The sequence below is a fragment of the Lissotriton helveticus genome, chromosome 4_1 (assembly GCF_964261635.1).
Source record: "Lissotriton helveticus chromosome 4_1, aLisHel1.1, whole genome shotgun sequence".
NCBI lineage: Eukaryota > Metazoa > Chordata > Amphibia > Caudata > Salamandridae > Lissotriton > Lissotriton helveticus.
The window spans coordinates 224,182,979-224,206,189 of record NC_136063.1 but is presented as its reverse complement, the minus strand read 5'-3'; positions in this window follow the sequence as shown (position 1 = coordinate 224,206,189).

The window sequence follows — 23,211 nt, the reverse complement described above, 5'->3', positions numbered from 1 at the left end:
CAAATGTTGTTACTGATTCAAGGTATGGAACGCTAGTGTGTGTATTTTAATTTGCCAACTATAGTTGTTAATGAGTAAAGCACCTTGCTCAGCAAAATGTATATATCTAATTGATTATAATGCACCAACATCTCACCAAGGTCACTTCTTAGAACAGTTGACAGGGAGGGGCAAAGCAGATAACCTCATCTTGCCCAAGAAGCAGGAGAGAGGACCCAGTCCAGAAGGGACCACTTGATGTCAAATGCCATGCTGTACACAATGCATCTCTATTTTCATCTGAGACCTGTAATAAAGGAGGCATGTTGTATTCTTGAATCTTAATGTGGCATAATGGCATCGAATGCCAGCCTACTCGTTCTTATATTACTTTAACAATTGCATTTCATAACACTGATTGGTTGCTGGTTGAATGAGGTGCTATCTCAAAATACAAGTTGTTTGCAAATATGAAGATTATACATTATTTTTGCCGTATGCAGGATTTTATTTAGTGCCTTTCATCTCACATTCACGATCAGATTAATAAACGTGTTCTCTTCCTCTGAAAGAGGTATTGTTCCCTTTCCTCTCACTGAAATAGATGTCTGCTCTGGATTCAAAATTGTCCGAATCAACGAGGCCCAGGACCCTATTTCATATGAGGTATTTTCGGATTCCTCTGAGTCTTTGACATACTCTCGAGAACAACCTGTTGATTCTGTGACGTAGGTTGTTATAGATTATTGAGAAAAGCAGGTTGTGGAGGGCGGATCTCAGCAAGTAGCATTTACTCCATTCATATCTTGGGGCTTCGTGACGAGTCCCGAGTATTTGCAGGTCATTCATGCGGCATCTTGTGGTATCCATAGTGGCCTGTCGGCGATTCCCAGGGATGTAGATATCGATGGGTTTATAAGGGATACCTGCAGAGAGTTGATTTACATACAAAAAGCGGTTCTATTACTTCTACATATGGATCCATGATTCGTGGCATTTTTCTTTGGAGATATCCTCTGCGTTTAACCTAAAGGGTTTGCTCATGGATGAAATGCGGTACTAGGAAAAGCTCCAGTCATTTGGTCACACATTTGTTATCACTTGTGTGAGCTTCCTTAATATGCCAGGCTTTTGAAAAGGCAGTATTGTTTGCCCCATTTTTAACAAACATTAGCAGTGAAAATTCGTCTGATTTGTTTGAGGTGTCTATGTTCTTTGTTATAACGAGCCTGTTATTTTGTGTTGTTTGATTGCATTCATACAAAACACACATACGGGTAAATATATGCACACAGACTACACCTTGATTAGGGTGACCAACTGGCATGGGTGCAAATTCAGGATGGTGAGTGTAAAAATTCAGGACAAAAATTCAGGACAGGAGGTCAAAATTCAGGACAAAACTTCTGGACAAAAGGTACGTTTTACAGACTCATCAGAGGAGGGTGCGCAATAGTATCAGTAAGTAAATAGACAACCATTTAAGCACTAGTCAAAATAAGTTTATATTAGGTTGCAGTGCTTAATTTAAGCCGGTGCTTTCCGGTGCTCAGCACCCTCACTTAATTGGTTTCCGGTGCTCGACCACGGCACCTGAATATCAACACCATACTCAAAACAGTCTACCACATGGTTGTGTTGTTCATCTGATTTAAAGATGCGCAGAACAAGGGTTGTTTAGGAACCCTGGGAGTAGCAGGCATAGTGCCTCAACGCGTATTTCCACGAAGTTAAAAAAAAAACTCTGTGGAAATACGCTATGCTCTGCTATGCCCCCTCCCAAACTCCTTAAAAAGTGTTAAAAAGCCACTTACCTGTTGTCTGCCGCCTCCACTGCTTGGCCGCTCCCCGTTCTGCTCCTCACATCTTCTGTAATAAAAAAAACACTACCTTCTACGTAGAACGTAGTGTTTTTTTTATTACAGAAGACGCGAGGAGCAGGACAGGAAGCCGCCAGGCAAGGGAGGCGGCAGACAACAGGTAAGTGGCTTTTTAAACATTTTTAAAAGGCTTTGGGAGGGGGAGGTAGCAGCTAACTCCGCCACGGAGGCTGAGTTTTTTGCCTACTCCGCGTTCGCCACAGATCGCGTCGTAGGCAAATCTCCGCAACATCTGCTGGCAGAGTGGAGTTACCCACCCAGGGTTATACAATACTCATTAAAAATGCTAATACCTACCTCCACAGCCATTCCTTTAGCTTTGGGGACCTGGAATAATCTGAATTGGCGCATTTACATGCAAGAGACATGGTTTGTAGTTGTTTTGGCAGCGATGACAAGGGCGATGGGTGATGCATGCTGTAGTGGCCTCCTTGTCTGAGCCCTGGCATTTAATATTTTACAAATTAAGCACAGTTAGGTTGAAACAATCATATACTTCATGGTTTTTCAGTATGCAAGCAGCTTTGATCAACTGTGCAGGTCTTTTTGTGGTATTTCATATGATGATCTATATATGGTTACAGCACTGGGTTGTCCGATCTGATATTTTGTGTACAATTCATGGTCCTGAGCAGGCGTGTTTGGTGAGAGAAATGGTCGGGAAGATCTGCCCGGATAGATAGTGTGAGATGTAAAGTGGCAAGCATAAGATGTAGCTAATCTATATCCAAACATATTCAACCATTTGCAAACCTATTCATCATGTATCCTTCCATCCATCATTTCACTCATCCATCCCTCCATCCACCCTTTTGCTCATCCATCTATTATCCATCCATCCACCCTTTCACCCTATCTATCCACACACTCATCCATCCACTCTTCCACCTACCCATCCATCCATTCACTCATCCATCCAATCATTTACACTTTCACCTATCCAGCCACCCTTTCACTTACTCATCCATCCAACCAGTCACTCATCCTTACACACATTCACCCTGTCAGTCATCCACACATCCATCCTCCCTTTCTCTCTCCACTGACCCTTTCACTTAGCCATCCATCCTTCCTTCCATTCACCCAACCATCCATCTACTCATCCACTCATGAATCTACCCATTGACCCTATAACTCATCCATCCTTTCAATCATCCATCCTTTCAATCATCCATCCATCTTTTCACTCATCAATGCAACCTTTTGCCCACGTACCCTCCCTTTCACTCACTCATCCATCCTTACATCCAGCCTTTCACACATCTGTCCATCAGGTTATCCTTTCACTTATCAATTCATCAATACATCCATCATTTATTTCATCCATCCACCCATCCTTTCTCTCATCATTCACCCTTTCATTCATCCATTCACCCTTTCACTAAACTAATCCATCTAGCCATCCACCAATCCCTTCACGTATTCTCTCACCCACCTTTTTACATTAATTGTGAGCTGAGCCTTTGTCTTCAGAGTTGCAGACAGAAGAGACCCATCAGGAACTTATCCTCCCGCCCCGCTGTAGTTCCTAAAGCAAAGGGAGGGGTTCAAGATGCCCCTACACATAGTCAACCTGAAACCTTGGACGTCCTGAGTCATGCATGATGCACAGTGCCAGGTTGTGAGGTGATTGTGACATGGTGTTGTTTCCAGGGCTTTAAGTGGGATGACAAAACAGGGGTGTTTCTCCAAAGGGGGTGTTCGATGTAATTAAGGGCGTAGCTTAAAACACCTAAGCTAAAAATCTGTGCTTAGCATAGTGTTCCCCCTGACTAGTATTTTGCTGTTTCTGTCATTGCATTCAGATATATAATACAACATGTAACGTTACAGCTACAACAAGCCAGAACTATAGGCTTTGTCAATGGTTGTTAGTTGCATAAAATAAAAAAAAGAGCAAACATTACTTCTTTGAATAGAATATTAAAAATGCATCAGTTCTAAAATGAGGATACTGTGAAAAAACTATAACGCTTTTTTTAAAACTTCTTTCACCACCTGCTTTTCAATCCAGACGAGCCCATTGTCATTCTGTATGTGGCAATCTGCCTCATTTAGAATGACAATGGGCGGGGTGGGGCTGCTCTTGCATTCAGAGGAGCGCGAGGCGCCCCATCAGGGGTAGAGGATTCTCACAGGGAGCAGTACTAATCCCAGAGGCCAAAATTATGGACAAAAGGCGTCCGTAAAAGGGATCCTCATGGACAACGGACGTGAGGTCCCAATTACGGACGGTCCGTGAAATTTACGGACGGTTGGTCACACTAACCTTGATCCAAATATTAAAACACAGATCACGCACAAAATACATGTTACTAATCACACAACACACATGTGGACACAAGAAGACCCAGGTGGATTTTGGATAGATGCGTGAATAAATGGATGGCTGACTGTGATTATATGCAAGGATGAACAGATGGATGGATGTGTGCGCTCTGGGGACAATAGTAGGTGGGCAGATGGACGGGTGTTGCATAGCTGAATTAAGGCCAATATAGGGGCATGGATGAAGGTTAGGTTGTCAATTCATGTATAAATTAGTAGGTGGAATATATATATGCTTGAGTGAAAGTGAGTCAGTGGAAGGGTAGATGGACAGATGACTGTAATTGGATGGATCTGTACAAACATACGGTAGAAGGATGCATGGATGTTGTTACAATGAATAATCACACAATTTACGATTACAATGATCTTCTAGCGAATAATAAGATTTTTATGAACAGGAAATCCACGGATGATTTGACACTAGGTTTGACAAACACATGGTAAGGACTTAGGGGCATATTATCAAGAGAGTTTATCTCCGCTTTTTTGGCTTTAAAAGCCAAGAAAGTGGAGATAAAATTATCTCCCTATTACCTAGCTGTCGCTAACACCAGTTAGCGACAGCTAGTAGGAGATAGCGACCATCTTGGGCCCCACTTTGCATGTCAGTGATATTTATCACTAATGACGTGCAAAGTGGGCGTGCCAAGATGTTAGCGACTGGAAACAGTCGCTAACATCGCTATCTCCTATTACCAACTTTTGGACCTATTCGCGCTAAGCGCGAATATCTCCAAAAGCTAACACCTGCCCCTGAGCAGTTCTTAGCCATGTTATCCAATGGGAGGTGGATAACATGGTTAAGAGCATTAGCTCGGTAATGTATGAATATCGCTGACTTTTCAGCGATATTCATGCTTTGCGGCCGTTTTTTATCGCATTTGCGATAAACCTTGGTAATACCAAGGTTTATCTGCGATAAAAATCGCCGCAGCTCAGCGGTAATTTTTTGTCTCTAACCAAGCAATAGCGATAATTATCGCTATTGCTTGGTAATATGCCCCTCAATTCCATATCCCAGCCTGGGCAGTTTTTCAAACTTTAGCACCTATGGACTGATTGTTCAGGCTGTCAGCCGGGCCCTATGAACTGGTGGTGCTCCCGGTGGCAGCAGAATATTTTGACATATTCAAGTTGTTAAAAATGAAGCAGAGACCCAACCAAAGTCCATCTCATGAGTGTACGAAGGAAGTTCAAAGCCTTCAGTGGGACACAGCAGCAGGCTGTGGGTGAAGTAAGCTCCATGAGGTCAGATAGACCCTGGACGTAATCTCGGTAAACGCATTGATTTTTGGAGGGAAAGCTCAGAGCGGAAGAATTTCAAATTTCATGCTCAGTAAAGGTCTCTTGCCAGTTGGATATTTTTGGCACCTTTGTTTGGTCTGGATTCCTCCATTCGCACTTAGTAATTTTCTCTCAGAATCCTCCAGCAGGGTTATGCTGCAAGCTGAAGCTGAAGAGGAGCTCTATGAGGCCAGATAATGTGTCTGCCAAGTCCTACTGAATGAGATTTGATGCTGCGGATAAGTTCCTAACAAGAGAAACCTGGTTCTTCAGCCCGGGGAAAATGTACCTTGATCGGATAGCTTATCTGCCTTGTTCTGGTCCTCCAGTAGGTTTTTGGAGTCAAAATGTTTGTAAGTATGAGATTTCCAGAGGTGGTAGGAGAAGTACACCAAGTCCCAGTCAAGGGTTCCAGGACCTCAGGAACAGCACTTAAAGGTCAAGACCAACTCTAGTGGAGGCTAGCAGCAGGGTCCAGGACAGATCTAATTGGAACTGGGTATCTGGAAATCTGCAGTAAAGACCTCTTGTAATTTGCTATTTCCTGTAGCTTGAACAGGCTGTCAGCCTTATGAACCTGGGAACCCACTTCTTTATCCTGGGTACAAGAGAGAGCAGGCGCATTCCTTCAAAGGTTCCCTCAGGTCTCAGTTAGCAGATCCAGTAGTTTTTATATATTCTTTAGGTCCAGTAGTGTTTTGAGGAGGGTACAGGGAATGGCACATTTATGCCCGGTACCAAATTTTGGGTGAGGGTTACTCATTGCTCCTTCCTAACCAATGTGGTAAAAGTTTCCAGGGGTTAGTCTACCCATTTCTGCACCATTTCCTGTGTGCCATGTTGCAAACAGTCTCTCACTGCCTAAATTTAAGATGGTGAAGCCTTTCTTCCCTTGTGCAGAGCCTGTGTGCCCACCCCAGAGGTGTGGTCAAGGACATGAGCAACCCCTTTGTGGTCATTAAGCCATGTTATGAACTGTATGGCTGTTTCTGTGTCCCCAGATCAGATCACTAGATGTGTTTTCTATATAGCATTTTTATATATATAGTCTACAATATTGTTGTTCAAGGTGGTAACATTTACCATTATTGATTGAGATGAGATTGGTCCTGAGGAAGGCCCAATGACCCAGAAGGACAGAGAGTAGGGATGAAACATGTCGTCCGGTGGCTTGTGGGTCATAATATACCCTTATAAAGTCACCTTTTTTTTGTTTTTAATCTTCCCAAATGTACATGGAATAAAGAAGGGTATAGAGGACCCAGCAGGAAGTTTTAAGCATTTAGAATCAATCATTCAGAAGGTAAGTGCTCAGCTAAGAAGCTGCATCAAGTTTGCCTACTCACACTAGGTGTAGTGGGTGAGGATCCAATGGTGAAGCATGCTATGGGTGGTGCCTGTGTGTGATGATACCACAAAATAATGCAAGAGATTTCCATGGTTTTATTGTAACCCTCCGAGACTGAATAGAGAAGTTAGGAGCACCCTCTTTTTATGGTAGAATCATAAATAGGGAAGGTGAGGGTATGGTAATGCAGTTGCTTCTCTCTCTCCCTCCACCAGGCACATGCATCAAGCATTTTTGCAAGCGCCAACGGTGCGATCCGCAAAAATCGCCCGGTTGCACCCGCAAACAGGGCATTTACGATGCATCAAGGTTCAAGGCACTCGCATTTTGAGAATTTGCAATTAATTGAGATTTCTCAAATTGCGATTGCATTTAAGGAATCGCAATTTGAAATTCCTTAAATTCAATGCAAGAACCACTTTAAAATAGCGATTTTGCTACTAGGGGTGCAAATTACCATGAAGTTAAACTTTATGGTAATTTGCAAAACTTTGAAAAATTCACTAAAGTGCATTTTTCAAAGTTGTAGGTTACACACATACATGCCCTTGGGGCATGTGTGTGCGCAACATGTGTGCACAGAGCAATTTCAGAGGTGCAACAGGGTATCCTTTGGACACCCTTGCACCCTTGAAATTGCATGCTCAATTTGCGAGTACCTATTTGTACTTGCAAATTGCGCATGCAATCTCCCATTCACTCCTATGGGCCTGTAGGCCCATAGAAATTAATGTGAATGCATTCCCTAATTGTGATTCGCAATTTGCAAGTCGCAATTCAGGAATGTTTAGAAATTGCTATTTTAATAGCGATTCCTACATGCATAGGCTTTTGAGAGCACTTAATTGCGATTCCTTAATAATCACAAGTAAGGACTTGCATAAGCTTTCCTTAATGCATGTGTCTGTACGTGTGTATGTTTATTCCTGATTAGCACATTTAACTTGCATGTAAGTCTTCAGCACTAGTACGTTAAATGCCACTTGTGAACTCCAACTCCTATTGTGCCATCCACTATAATGGCATTGCAGACATTGCTTCAGGCCAACCATGTTAACCCTGACGACTGCAGTGTGAAACCTGCAGTAGGATCTGTCTAATTAACCCTTTTAAGAGGTAAATGCCTCCCTTTAAAATATTACAAAGTCACCTCTATGTAAATCTTATAGCCCACAAGGAAAAGGGCCTGTCATTTAAAAGTAGTACAGGTAGAAAGTTATTACCATGTCTCTACAGTAACAAAGTGCTAAAATCTATTTTCATTGTGGTAGGCCTAGGTGTCCTATGTAAATAATTAAAGAGCACAGATTCAAATACTAATAGTGTATCTCAGCATTGAGACCAATTAGGAAAAATAACCAACCAATTTTTATTTCAAGAGTTTTTTATTGGTTGTTTTCAGAAAAATCAAAACACATAATAAAGCACATACAATAAAGACATAAACATATTACCAATATGAAATCAATAAAACATAATACATTGATGGTTGAATTTAAGGTAGTAACATGACAATCTAGGCATTGCAGTCCGAGTTACATGGCAGACACTTTGCTAGAGTAGACGTGGGGCTATAGGAGCCACCTTAAATAATCCTTTGTCGTACAATAATATACAACACATATCCTGTGAAGAGGAAACAAAAAGAATACAATAATGAAAAATATACAATTATCTATTTTTAATGGGTATTAAAGCTCCAATTCAATGGTGAAGTTGGATTGCCAGTAAACATCAAGGAAACATACCTTTTAAAGAGTTACCTTTACCGTTCCTGAAGGCATATTTGTGTTAAGTACCCAGCAACTTCCAGCCTGTGATCAGCTCTTGAAGAGATGTGAAAAAGGTAAATGACTCCTCTGAGCTTAATAGAATATGCAGGGTGGGGACTTTGGGCATTCTGTTGATATTGCAGTGTCAAATCATACCTGACAAGTCTGTTAGGCCACATGTAATACTTTGGCACACTTGAGAGCGGGCGAACAGGGTGCCAGGACAATTCTTGTGTACACCCTGTCTGGTTGCTGTGAGAACCTACTTTTGTCCTACCTCAAACTTGTGGGTACAGTGCCTGCTTCAAACTGGATTTCAGTGTTAGATGTGGGAGGACACTAGTGATTATAAAACACTGAGAATGCCGGAGTCTGAAAAGGTTTTTTCTTTTGGTTTACCAAACATGAATCCTTAATGATTTGGGAGAAATCTCCTCACCTACAACTTATCGTGGCATGCTTCTTCATAGGTGATTTTCCACACACTGGTACATAAATACAACCCTGGTGGACTTGATCATGGCTGGGAGTTCTTAGATAAGTAAATGTTCGATTATAGCAGGGATCCTGATCAATATTAAAAAATGTCTTCAGGTATACCCTAGGAAATATCCTTTACTATTGCGTACCTTTCATATGAATGAAAATACCATATATTCCAGCTATTGAGTGAGATACCAGAACTCACTGTTAGCCCTAGGGTGGTCCTCACCCAAACATTTAGCGTCATCTCCTCCATTCTGCTGAACCTATTTTTGTAGGCCTTAGTACTCTGTGCTCTTTACCACTGCTAACCAGTGCTAATGTGCTTGTGTGCACTCCCTTAAAACTTAGTTAAATTGGCTTACACCTTATTGGCATATTTATTTACTGATATGTCCCTTGCAGAGTGGTATACCATATGCCATGGGCTTATAAATCAAATGCTACTAGTAGGTCTGCAGCACCTTTTGTACCACCCACTAAAGTAGCACTGGAAAAAATGTCCTGGCCTGCCATTGCAGTCTATATTCTGTTATATTCTGTTATGTGGACTTGGCATTTGAACCCTCTGCCAAGCTTTAAACTGTCCTTTTATTACGTATGTCACTCCTAAGGAAGGGGCCTAGATATCCCACAGGGCTGGGCACTAAATAATTCAAAGGTTGGACATGTACATTTAAGTTGTACATATCCAGGTTGTGAAAAACTCCTACTTTTGTTTTGCACTACTGTGAGGCCTACTTTTCCCACAGGATAACATTGGAGTTACCTTATTACATTAGATAGATGTAATTTCCACATGAGACTAGGTAACCATTTAATGTCTGGTGTTTCTGGAATTGAAATTTAAAATCCTAACTTATGGTGCATTCGGATTTTAAAATAGAATTTTAAAAAGGCCAATTTTAGAAAGTTGGTATTTTCCTGCCTGGCCCCTTTTTGCCTGTAGTCTGTCTTGGATCACATTACTGGGTATAACTGACGTTAGACTTTTTGAATTCTTCCCGGACAGTCACACAATAGCGGGATTAGGTGTGTCTGGATGGGCCATCTGCTGACAGGATGAGGGGGTGGAGCTGAGCACAGCCGCACTTACAACTGAATAGCCTGTGCTATGCCTTCAGACAGAGGGTCTAACAACTCTGCATTGTCAGTGCAGCCAGCTTAGAGCCATGGAAGGGGAGGCAGGGAATTCCATGCACTTTAGAGCCACTGTCTAGAAGCTTCTCCCACCTTCCAAAAACAAGGTAACAAGGTAAAAAAGAGGACCCCTGACATCAACTCTTCAGTACACTCTGGACCTGCGGATACTCTTCCAGGAAGGACTGCTGTGCGGACACAAAGACTCACAATCAGCTGGACTGCTGCTCTAAAAGAACTTCTGCAGTGCCTTGCTGTTTTGCCCTGCTGCCGGCTGGCCTCTTGCTTGGGGAAGAAGAACTGGACATGCAACTTCATATTGAACCCAGAACCCAGAGTGCCTCCAAGGGCTAGTCTGCTGGCCTCTTGATCTGAGATTCATGGGCATTAAAGGCTCCCCAAACAGCTCCTGGCTCCAGCTGCAGTGAGTTGCTGACCCTAAGTGATGCCTCTCCTGTCTTTGAAACTTGGTGTGGCTCACAGGTTCTTAAATCAAGCTTGGGCCTCTTTGTGACAATGAACAGGCCTGTTTGCACTGTGGATGCACCTCTCGTACCAAAAATTAGAGCTAATTGCCGGTTACTTATATCTTTGCACTGCAGCATAGACCGCTAATGGGAAACCTTCAATGCAAAGCACCATCCCACTCATCTACGATGCTTGACCTGCTCTTCGCGCCATGCTGAAAGCCTTCCATGATGCTCTCTAACATGACCAGATATCCCTGGGTGGCACTTTATGCTTATCTTTTACACTATATTCTTAGACATTTTTTAATTCTGGTTTGATTGATTGGATTTTGTCATTTTGTTATTCTTGCATGTATTACATTTTACTCCATTTTTCGCACTTAGTGTGGGACATTTTTAGTGTGGTGTTTTTCACTTTGTTAGTGTTTGAAGTGTTGCACAAATAGTTTGCACATTGCCTGTTAAACCTGACTGTTCTGCGCCAAGCTACGGGTTGAGCCCAGGTTAATTTAGGGTTGGCTTGTGTTTCGCCCTGACAAGGATTGTGGTTGCTGCAAGTTCTAATGCTCACCTATCCGTTAAATATGCCAACTTGCTGTGGTAAATATTTTAGTAATTTACCTTGATCGGAATTTCTATAATATCAATAAGGTCAAGCATGAAGAGCAGAGTCCGTGGTGGTTAGAATTCAGGGTCTTTATTCACTAACTCGAGTTAAGGGAGAGCTCCGTCACCTAAGGAGGCTCGGGAATGGTCTCTACTTTAATCAAAGAAAATGCAGTATTTATACAAAGAAAAAAAGAGGAAGGAGCTTCCCTTTACCAATGTTCAGTTACAAAAATGTGGCAATCATACAAGAATCATGGCAGTAGCGACATAACTGTGTCATAATCGTGAGGAAGTAACGGTAGAAGCAGAGAGTTGAGAAAAAACCCTAGGCTGGTTCCTTGGATAAGAAATAGAGAAATGGTCGTGACAGGATGTCTGGTGTCATGTGTTTAGCAAACAGGAGCTGGTTTCTCGGAATTGGTTGTTGTGTCTTGGCAAACGGGGCTTATTTCTCGGAATCGGCCTGACCATAAGCGGGGGTGGTTACAACAGGGGCTTGTTTCTCGGAATCAGCTTGACCATAAGAATGTGCAGTTGCAGTTTGAGAAAGAGATGTGTTTGCGTGCAACCTTACATTTATGTGCCCGGGGTTTTCTAGTTACCGTCATGATGAGCTCAGGACGTGAAAGAGAGGGTGTATAATGGGACATGCATAACAACAATATTCTACTTTCCACAATGTTTTGGACATTCACAAAACCCATCCTGGTCTCCGACCTTCTACAGGGCTCTTATAGATCTTGCCTATCTACACCATGCAGTCACCATAAGGCCTAATGCTCTCATAGCTTTTTTTGTTCTCTTGTTATTGCAAGACCACATACCTTTTGGTTATTTAGATAGGTAGACTCTCCCATGTAGCCACTCATATGTCATGGGAATGTGTCTGTACACACACCTACACTTATCCCCGTCTGCCAGTTTGAAGAAGCGAGTAGGATTGCACCTGGGTACTATTACCATATTGGTTAGAGAGTGTTCACATGTCACTCCCACGCACTATCATACATTTTGCACAAAAAGGTACCTGGACAGAACATTTTTGGGATCTGTCGAAGAAAAGAAGAGAACTGGTCCTGCTGAATGTGATCTGAGAGGAGCCCGGAAGGAGGGGACTTGTTCCCTCTTGCCAAGACAAAGAAGTGGACTCCATTTGTCAGTTGTCTGACCTCATGTTTAGCTACAGGGACACAACAAGCTGCATGTAGCCTTTGCTATGGAGTGCTCAGCTAATCAGTAGTAACAGGACCTTGACCAGACCGTATTGGTGGCCTCTACTGGAGTCTGTCCTGGCACCTACATGCTGCTCTTTAGGTCCCAAGAGCCTTACAAGCAACCAGGAGAACCAGTGGCGTCAGGCTCAGGTAAGCGCAGTGGGCAGCAGCGTAGGGCAGGGCGCAGTGGAGGGAAGCCGACAGATGACAGAATAGGTATTATTTATTTAATTATACCTATTCCGTCATCTGTCGACTTCCCCTACACACTCGGCCCCTCCCCTACTCACCGCGTTTACCTGTGCTGGCAGCCGCTGTAGATGACCCTGAGTTGTTAGGATTTAAAACTCGAAATTAGAAGATAACACTCTGACCAGGATGAACCTTGTTTGTGTATCTAACTCATACTCCATCGGGGTCAGCCTAGTCTACTCTATTTTTCAAATTTAGTTTCAGATATTTATAGCTTGATGTTCTGACTTTATTGTTGTTTTGGTACTGCATAAAAACGTAGGATATTGTCATAGCAACTAGGGTGCTGATCTCAGGTTAAATTGGTGACTTTAGGGTTCACCCTTAAAAGAGTTTTGATTATTAAGACACTTTTAGGGACACATGTCCCATTTTGGCGTTACAATACTTTTAGCTGCATCATCAATTTTGTGTGAAAAATAAAATTTTGGGAAAATAGCAGGAAATCTTTTAGGGACAAAACAATCAAAATTGAAAAATGGATTAGTGTGAAAAATATTCACACCTACATGCAACATCGACCTTGGTTCTACATCAACAGTAAAGTGTGCCAAAGCACATGTAGTAGTTTAGTGAAAGTCACTATTGGTGCAGTCAGCAATAGTGTGCTCTCTTATATAATATTGAAGAACACAAGAAGCTGCTGAAAAACACTTCAAGCAAGCAATGGATAAAGAGATTTCATGACGTTAGAGCATAATGAAATGGCCCTGACAAGTAACGCCGATGCACAGAACATGTCATAAGTGCAACACACAAAAGCTGGCCTTTTCAGGTTTCCTGACTCATTTTAATTTGCTAATTTTTTTAATCATTTTGAAGTTGAATTAGGAGGAAATTTCTGCCTTTTTGTTTGTTGGCTGGGTGATCCTTAGCGTCTTTTGGTCCACCAAAGCAACCATTAGAGTAAGCTGGTTGAGCAGAGAGGCGGGTCTGACAGGCTTCTCCCTATTGGCTAATGCTGTTCCCCAGACTGGTCAGCAGTCTACCGCTCGTCTCGGCTGTCAGATGCTAGCATGGACGTGCGCAGTGTGAATACCACAGGTGTGCCAAAGGCATGTCCATCTGTGCCTGTTCACGACCAACCATTGCCAGGAGCCAGAACCCCTGTCTCTCAGGTACCATATAATGGTAGAGATAACAGAATGTCCTACTTTACTTAACTTTAATTTGTGACAATATCCTAGATGGTGTCAACCCCAAGCTCAATTGCAATGCGTTTTCTCCACAGGGCCTTGAAGGGAAGATCTTTTGCATGTCTTGTGGATTTTTGTGTCTGCCAATACCTACCATCTTACATGAGTGTCCCCCCAACATGTCTCCATCCTTGTTTGAAGGGAACTTAGGGTCATTAGTTCACTCGCTAGCCATACCTTGCTTGTTGACCAGGAACGAAACCTCAAAAATTGTAGACCAATCCTCCCATTTGGAGCTCTACTATAACACCAGGTCTCTTCCAAAACATGCTACAGAATTAGGGGACCTACTATCATCGATTTCCCCGGTAGTCTGCTCCCTCTTAGAAACCTGGTTTTACAACTCTGTTCTACCCTGCATTCCATTGGCACATACCGACAATTAACAACTGGTCATACTAGACAGAGATTCTAGACCTGTCGGGGTATTGGCATAGCGTTAAGCAAGCCGGACAAAATTCAAACCATTGAGTAATTTATAGAAGATTGTGTGTTTAAACTTGCACTGGACTCAGCTCCTCATTGGAAGGGTGCATTAGATTACCACTACCTGGGCCTAAGAGAGACTTTATCCACATGCTATTTGAATGCATTGCTCCCCATGTACTCTCTTCGAATAACTTACTTTCATTGGGAGACTTTAATTTCCATGGGGATGACATTCATAAAACTAAGGCTGTTGGCCTCTTTGAAGACATGGAATCTGTAAACGAAACTCAGCGCATCAAGGGCCACACACATTCTGCAGGCCACACATTGGATTTGTTTTTCACTAACTCACCTCTTTTGGTTAGCAAGGACCCCCTCTACCCCATTTGGATGGATCACTATATGCTTAAGTTTCACATTTCCCTGACTGATACACCAAAGCAGAAGGCAACTAAAGTGAATCGGTCCAATAGTATTTGGAGAAATGTCACAGCTGAAAAATATGCAAGTACTGCGTCCTGGGGAGTCGCGTCTAAGGAGTTTGAAATTAAGATGGAATTAGATAATTAACATCTCTCACAGTCAACCACCTTTGATACAATTGTTCCCCTAAAAACTTTCAAGGACACTTTGGTCAGGCACCGTGCCTCTTGGTTTACTAATGATTTACACTAGCAGTAGGCAGAGTGTGGGAAGTTGGAGAAATCTGCTCTAACTGATTACCACGCCCTTATTCCAAAAACCAGATGAAGCTCCATTTATAACCAAAAGCTGCTAATTCTTTCAAATATCTGTTCAAGATACTAAAGGACTTGACATACACTCATGTGTGTAACTCTGTCATACCTGCTACACAGCAACTCTGCAACTCGCTTGCAGATTTCTTTGAGGAAAAAGTGGACGCAATTTACAGAAAATTCAATGCTAAACAGGAGCAGTTCAATTATGTTTCTCCGTTGTTGCCTTACAATGATTCTCTCCCGTGTTTGGACAGATTCACTCCTTTGATTGAAGAGCATGTTATATCTGACTTTCCTATTGATGTTTGCCCCCCCAGAACGTTTGCCACTTTGTTAGCTGAGCTTTCTCCAATAGTTCGGTCTCTATTCAAACTGTCCCTTGAATCCACTAAAATACCACTGGCTTGAAAAAAAATTCAGGTTGTCCCTCTACAGAAAAAAACTAAAGTGGCTATAATGGGCTTGATAATGTGCCCTAGTGAATTCCAATAGAAACCCATGTTCTGGTGTGAAGATGGGCTTCTATTGGAATTCTCTACTGCATATTATCAAGCCCATTATCGCTGCTTTAGTGCCAGTTTTCTGCCGCTAAAACGGCGATAATTTTAACACCCTGCTTGATAATATGCCCCTGAATCTCTCCGTCTTTCTTTGGATGGTGGTGCCCTGCCATGATGTTACTCTTGGACCTCTCATTGGCTTTCAACACCTTTTCTCATCCAGTTCTGATTAGCAGACTGCATGATCTCAGCAGTTTCCTCTCACTAAGGGAGTGCATCAAGGCTCATCACTGAGCCAAACATTATGATATGATGATATGCATCTGATTGCAGGTGGAGCTGGGCACGCCCCCCAGGCATTCAGTGAAAAATGTAGGAATTTGATCAAATTGCTTCAGAAAGAAGGACTTGTTTTGCCATTATGCACACCTTGAAGGTTTTCCCTTGGCTCCCTTCCTCAGCCAGGAAAACACTGATTCAGGCGTTGGTTATGAGTCTCCTGGGTTACAGCAATGCCCTGTTGATAGCAGCCAACGTTACTCTTCTTCCAAAACTTCAGGTTGTAGAAAATACAGCTGCCTGACTGGTCTGTAACATCCCAGTGGGTTCTCCCTCGGCTCCTATTTTAAGGTCTTACCTTTGGTTAGCAAACACATATTTTATAAGACTTGCTGTCTTGCCCAAAAAAGCGCTTTGACTGGATTTAGGTGTTGGTGAAATGCATGAAATCAAACTCCTGAATTTTTGTCCAGTAATTTTCTGTTGATTATGCTCTGCTGCATAATGTGGGCTTCTTTAGTTAACCTTTATCATTGAGAACTCAAATAGTACAAAGAGTACGCTTGGCTTTTAGCAGCATTGCTTATATAAAAACCAATAATTACCTACAATGTTGAGTGCATCATATGCCATGAGTAGTGACTAAGGGTCATATTTATGAGAGGGATGTGTCACGTTTGCATCACACAATGTGGTACATGCTTGATGCAAACTTCTAAGTCAAATATTTTAAGCATCGCAAAGCCACCTGGCATGGCTCTGACTGGCTTAAACAAATGTTAAGTCACGCACTGGGGCTGCATTGCGTTGTTCTGCCCTAGGAAGGCACTCCAAGGGCATTGCATGGGTGTTTCTTCGCAACTTCTATGGATTTTGACTCAGATTTACAAGAAGCTGGAAATCTGGGGGGCACTAAAATCTTTCACCTTTCCAAGGGAGGTGCAACTAGATGAAATATCTCTAGTTCTCCTCGTTTCTTCATCTTTCTATGTGTGCTGCAGTCTGCAACACACATTGAAAGAGGCACACGCCTCCCAGGATTGTTTTTGTACAGTAGGTGCCCTTTCTTGCATAAAAACAATCCTGTGTGAAACACAGGCACCTTTGAAACATGGTGCAAAGGTGCCTGTGTTAGTGCTAGTCTGCCAAAAGGGTGCTAGCACAGGAACAAAGACAGAAATGTGCTGTATTCGTTTAAATACAGTCAATTCCTGCCTTTTCCCTGTGATGCAGCATAGTTCAGCAAGGTAACTTGCTGCTCTGCATGACTTTTTTTTATAGGCTCCAAAATGTGATTAGCTGTCCACGACCTAAAGAAAACATTGCAGCCACCATTTTATGACTTGGGTACTCAGTCCCCCTGTCATAAGAATTAAAATAAATTAAGGAATGGGGGGGCATGGTAGGGGTACACTGACAATAATAACTAACGGGTGGGAGGAGGGTCCAAGGGAATATTTAAAGACCTAAACACAGTTACAGCCCCCTAAACAGAACATATGAATTACGAAAGAATAACTGTGGGTCTATAAAAAAGTATATATCCAAGTAATCTATGTATGTCTTAACTAGCTCTCTGTGTCCTATATGTGTAATGTCAAGGCATACAACAGGATATTACACAATGTGAAAGAATATCCATCAGTTACTCAAACTGTGCCGCCCTTTCCATCATTTGGACCACTTTCCAAAGTGGAGAGTCCATGTTGTTGCCACTTCACCGGGAACTGGTAGTAGAATGACTAGCCCAGTGTGTATTGGGACTCAAAAGGTTAACAGCTAGCATATGCTGGTAACTGAAAGCAGTGCATGAAAAATGTGAAAGAAAAAGTGCTCTTTTAAAATTGGAGAGAGGACGCAAAAGACACTTTATTCAATAACCGTCCACTTCCAAAAGATAAAAACAATGTGAGTGCAAAGAATCTGTAGATTCAACAAATAACTACTGAATTGATGTTTCAGGTCGACATGTTTCTGCAGGTATTAGGATCCATGTACGTCGGTACTCCACGCAGCCAACCGACCTCCCCAAACAGCCCGGTTGGCTGCGAGGAGTACCGACGGACAGAGCGGTGCCCCATAATACTGAGCTGTAGCCAGGTGAGGAGAAGCACGTTCCTCTCGCACTTAAGGAGGACTGAAAATACTGAGCAGGTGATATCCTTATCATTTATTTTGTTTTTTCATTTTTGTATACAGTATTAAGCAGTAGCAAAGTCAATAGTGGTCCTGATGAAGCAGTAGATACCAGAATGGATCTTGCGCCACCTTGGGTTGACAGATGCATCAGAAATTCTGACACATCTGTTGGCGCAAAAGTCACGCATTGCTGGAGTCATGTCACAAGCACGACACAACTCCAGCAATGCATGTTGAGACCTATCCTTATTGTGCTGCAACATTCCTTATGCCTGCTCCAAGCTGCCGTAAGAAATGTTATATTGCTTTGTGCAGACCCTTTGTCACTTCTACAAGGCTTTTTTGTGTGGGAACACCCATCATGCATACATTATACCTGTAGCAGGTATAATGTGATGCAGGGCTTTACAACAGGACCCCTCTCCCTAGATGTACCACGTGAATGGGCTGCATTTTTATGCTGTGGCTGCGTCACAAAAAGTGACGCAAAAGTAGCACAAAAATGACGCAAGGGGCTTGTAAATCTGCCCCTATGTTTTCACTGCCACTTTCACCTTTGATTTTTTAGTGAATACATATATATATTATAGACATTGACAGAATTGACCTACAAAAAAAATAGATCATATAAATGAACAAATTGATGCAATGAAAGGCAGTGGCGTATCATCTAAATTTAGAGAAGACATGCTTACCAGACTTAAAAAGGAGTAAGACATTTAAAAAAACGCAAGACCTACAAATTTCAAAGAGACGAGAACGATTACGATAACGGGCAGATATTCACTTTTGCAAGAAAATACGATGCAGCAAAAGCTATGCACAAAGGAGCTAGATTTGCGACAGATGCAAGAGCCACAGCTGATTCCAGTCGAAAGGTACAGGCGACATCATCTATGTCCAACCTTAGCTCAGCTGTAGAAAGTGAATCAGAGCCGGATTAAAATACTGTCGCAGCGGCGGAAGCAATATTCAAAAAACAAAACATACAATAGCCGATTAATTACATTTTTTATAGCAGGAAAGGCGCCAAACCTTGTGCCCCAGGATGGCAAATTTCAAATCAGACAGTGGAGGAATGCAAGGTGCCAGGAAAGACGGCGAAGAAGGCGCCTACAAGAAACCGGGCGTAAACAAGAAATCAGCCACCAGAAACTGGAATTGCAAGTGATCAAAAGCACGCAAAACACCAATACAATAATCAACTTGTCAGAAATTACCTTGGACAATGCGGAACTACAACTCCTGTCGCTCGGGCAGTCATTTTGCCCGGAGAGCAGCTTCGATTAGCCACAAACAAGGGCTGATAATTATAAATTTATTAGAAAAATGAAATTAAAAAAGTTTCATCTTCGAAAAAAAAAAACGCCTCTCCTAGTAGTGTCAGCACATAATCAGCCTCGGATGGCAACTTGATATGTGATATACATGCCCTGCAAAATCACAAATTCACATTAGAGCAGCCAGGGTCTATGCAACTGGTTATGGAGCAACACCTAATGAATGTCTCTGTAACCTTGAATACAAGATTGAAACCAAAATCAACATTTATAACAATCCTACCAAGGGATTCAATTGATACTTTTAATGAATTGATAACGGTGGGAGTGAAGAAGTTAAACTATAAGATCCAAGCACTAGCCAACAAATAGAACGCACATCAACATAAGTATCACCAATTGATGAAGAAACTTCGAGACAATGACCTAGTAGTAATAAGAAACTCCGACCAAGGAGACACTGTGTTGATATGGCTCAAGAATCAGTACATGTAGGAAGCTATTTTGCAACTAAACAATCGTAATTGTTACAAATAGAGCAACAAACACATATTATCCCCAAGGTGCATAAAGACATTTTGAAGCCACTGGGAAGACCTATAATCTCGGCCAAACAGAGCCTGCTAGAGAATTTGTTTATTTATATCAGTTTCTTCCTACAGGACTATGTTCAAACCCTACAATCCTTCATACAGGACACTACTGACTTTTTAAAACAAGTCTACAATTGCCAGTGGCAAGATGATTAACTGTTAATGACATTGGATGTATCTAATTTATACACCAGCATACACCATAAGGATGGTATTAGAGCGTTTGAATACTTTCTGGGCAACAGGTCTATTGCATTCTATCAACATAACAAAATGCTTATTAGCCTAACAAAATTCTGCCTAGAAAATAATTTCTTTTTGTTCCAACAGCAAGTCTACCAACAGATAAGAGGGGTAGCAATGGGGGAAAGCTTTTCTCCAAACTATGCATGCCTCCATATGGGAGGGTGGGAGGCAATGATTTTAAATACAATGTACACCAGAACCCTGGCAGACCATGTAAATAAGTGGACAAGGTATATTGACGACCTTTTCGTGATTTGGCGTGGGAGCAAAGAGAGTGCAGTGGAGTTTGTTAACTGTATTAACAGCAACGACATCAACTTACATTTCACATATAACATCAGTGAGAGATTACGGGAAGTAATCGACAACATAAAAGATTTAAATCCTAAATATTGTTCCCTGAAGTAAAGCTCTGAAGTAAATATTTTGATAAAAATGTTTTTGGGCTCCAACAAGACTTGCTTTTCAAGCCAAAACATGTTGGGTCCTTTCACCACCTTTTGCAGAATAAAAACATTTTCACCTCAATTGAAGAGCATGGTTCTAATTTTTTTATCTTTTTATTGTGTTGTACGTGCCAGAATAAAGCAAATTATTGCAATGCAAAACTGAAAGAAAAAATGATTTTGTCTAAAGGTCTGGAAATAAATAGTATTTTTAATGCACTTTTTCATTTTAATTAAAAATATATATTTTTAGGTACCCTTTCAGAAGATTAGTCTTGCTAAAGCGATAGATTTATCATATTCGATTTCCTTCTTGCATTATCATTTCAACGAATATCCAAATCATGGAAAGATTCTTCTAGTTTATCTTTTCAGGCATGGTGGTACAGTGTTTGTTATAATCATAGATTGGATAGAGCATGTTAATCACTTAGGGCATGTGTGTGTGCAACATATGTGCACAGATCAATTTCAGGAGTGCAACAGGGTGTCATTTTGACACCCTTGCACCCATGAAATTGTATGAGCAATTTGTGAGTACCTACTGTTACTCGCAAATTGCTCATACAATCTCCAATTCATTCCTATGGGCCTGGAGGCCCATAGGAATGAATGGGACGGCATTCCTTAAATGCGACTCGCAATTTGTGACTGGCAATTAAGGAATGTGTAAGAATCTCTATTTTTATAGAGATTCCTACATGCATAGGCTTTTGCGATTCTTTAATTGCGATTCCTTAAGAATCGCAATTACGGAATCACAAAAGCCTACGTTGATGCATGTGCCAGACTATGTGTTATTTGGAAACATTTATTTTTACCACCAAGAATCACTCCTGCTACTCCGTAATGAGAAACAAACCCATGCTCTTTCTGGTATGGGCATAAAGAAGTTAAATTTATGAGAAATCTGGTCCATAAATTCTCCGACACTCCATGAATTCACTAATTCAAGAAGGTTTCACAAATGTAATAGAAACATTATATTACATTAGCGCTCTGGTACTTTCTTGTAATAACCTATATGAAACTTTAAAATGTTTTATGCTTATACATTGTCAGTGTTTTTGATCCGCAAAAAGTGAACCTTGTGACAGCTGAGTGACAGATCCATGTGAGGCATGTGTTGGTGATTGTTTGAACACGGGGCTATTGTTTGGAACCAGTAGACCGTGATGTAGAACAACAGCCAGTACCATGTGAAATAGTGATGGATTTTCTCAATTTCAATCCAAAATCCTTTAGTTCATGCCTGATTTGTATTGATCAACTAGAATACCAAGCCCTTTTTCAGTACTTTTTCGAGTTTATGTTGTGGCTTTGCACTTTTTTCTGTCCTCGAAACAACATAAGTAAAGCTTACAGGAAGCTTTTAAAGGTTAAATACTATAGCAAGACATCGGCGTGCCTATATACCGCAGTGGTTGCTGCTTCTTTGAGCCTGCGTAGGCAACGCTGTTATTTACGTCAAAAGATGGCCATGTATTATTCCGACATTGTTAGCAGTGTGATAAACCGCGTGTCAGGTCTGGGTCATTTCAACAAGGAAGAACACTATTTACTGCATGAGATATGCTGGGCTGCGACGTCATCGCATGGCCACTAAAAAATGGGAATGCGCTCCTCATCAACAAGAAAAACAATTCGGAGTATAATGATTTGCTAATTTACCTTTCTGTTTATTACTTCCAAGAGGGCGTGAGCAAGGCAGAGAGACAGAGAAAGAGAGAGAAAGCTAGGCAGAGAGAGAGAGAGAGAGAGAGAGAGAGAGAGAGCGGGAAACAAGTTTGGCCCAAGGGAATCCGAGGCTTTGCAGTGCTTTTGTATTTAATTGAAATACATAGCAAATTTCGACAGGCTAACTGGCTCCCTCTCGCTGTATTTAGCTTCAGGAATAGATTTCTGAAGACTGCTCAGAAAGAGAATGCTTTATCACCAGGAATTAATGCACCTGCCACGGCTCCTTTCCCATTTGCATCGGAATCGATGGCTCTCACCTGTGGTTTGGTGACCCGCGAGGCTGGACTGGTAATCAATGCGCCAGCCGCGGCGGTGTCACGAGCGCTATGCAGAGCGCACGGGCACTCAATTAATTTTGACACTTAAAGTTTCTGACTGCTGAGCAATGCATACAGCCAGACAATGACTCTGCTGTGCATTGTTTATGCACTCGAGCCGTTCCCAGGTGGGATACAGAGGCCTGAGAGAGCGCAAACTGACTTAAATGTATGAGTACATCACACTTATCTGTAGTAAGCACAAATCATGAGGAGAAATGCCATGAGTGCTAATAGTATCTGCAATTATATTCTAAATGTGTAGCTAATATAGAGATTTAAGTAGAAGTGGAACTAATACAGAAATGTGTGACATTATATGATTTTAGTAGATGTGATTATTTCTGAATCCATGTCGTGTAGCTGTTAAAACATAAGATGGTATGTGGTTAAACGCAGAATGTGGTAGGCCTCAGGGCCAGAGCTGCGGAGCTAAAAGGGAAGGTGTTTCTTTTCACGACACAGATTGTATTAATGTTTTGGTCATCGCATTAAATGGGCCATGATTTATAGAAATGTTTACTGAATAATAGAATAAGAATAT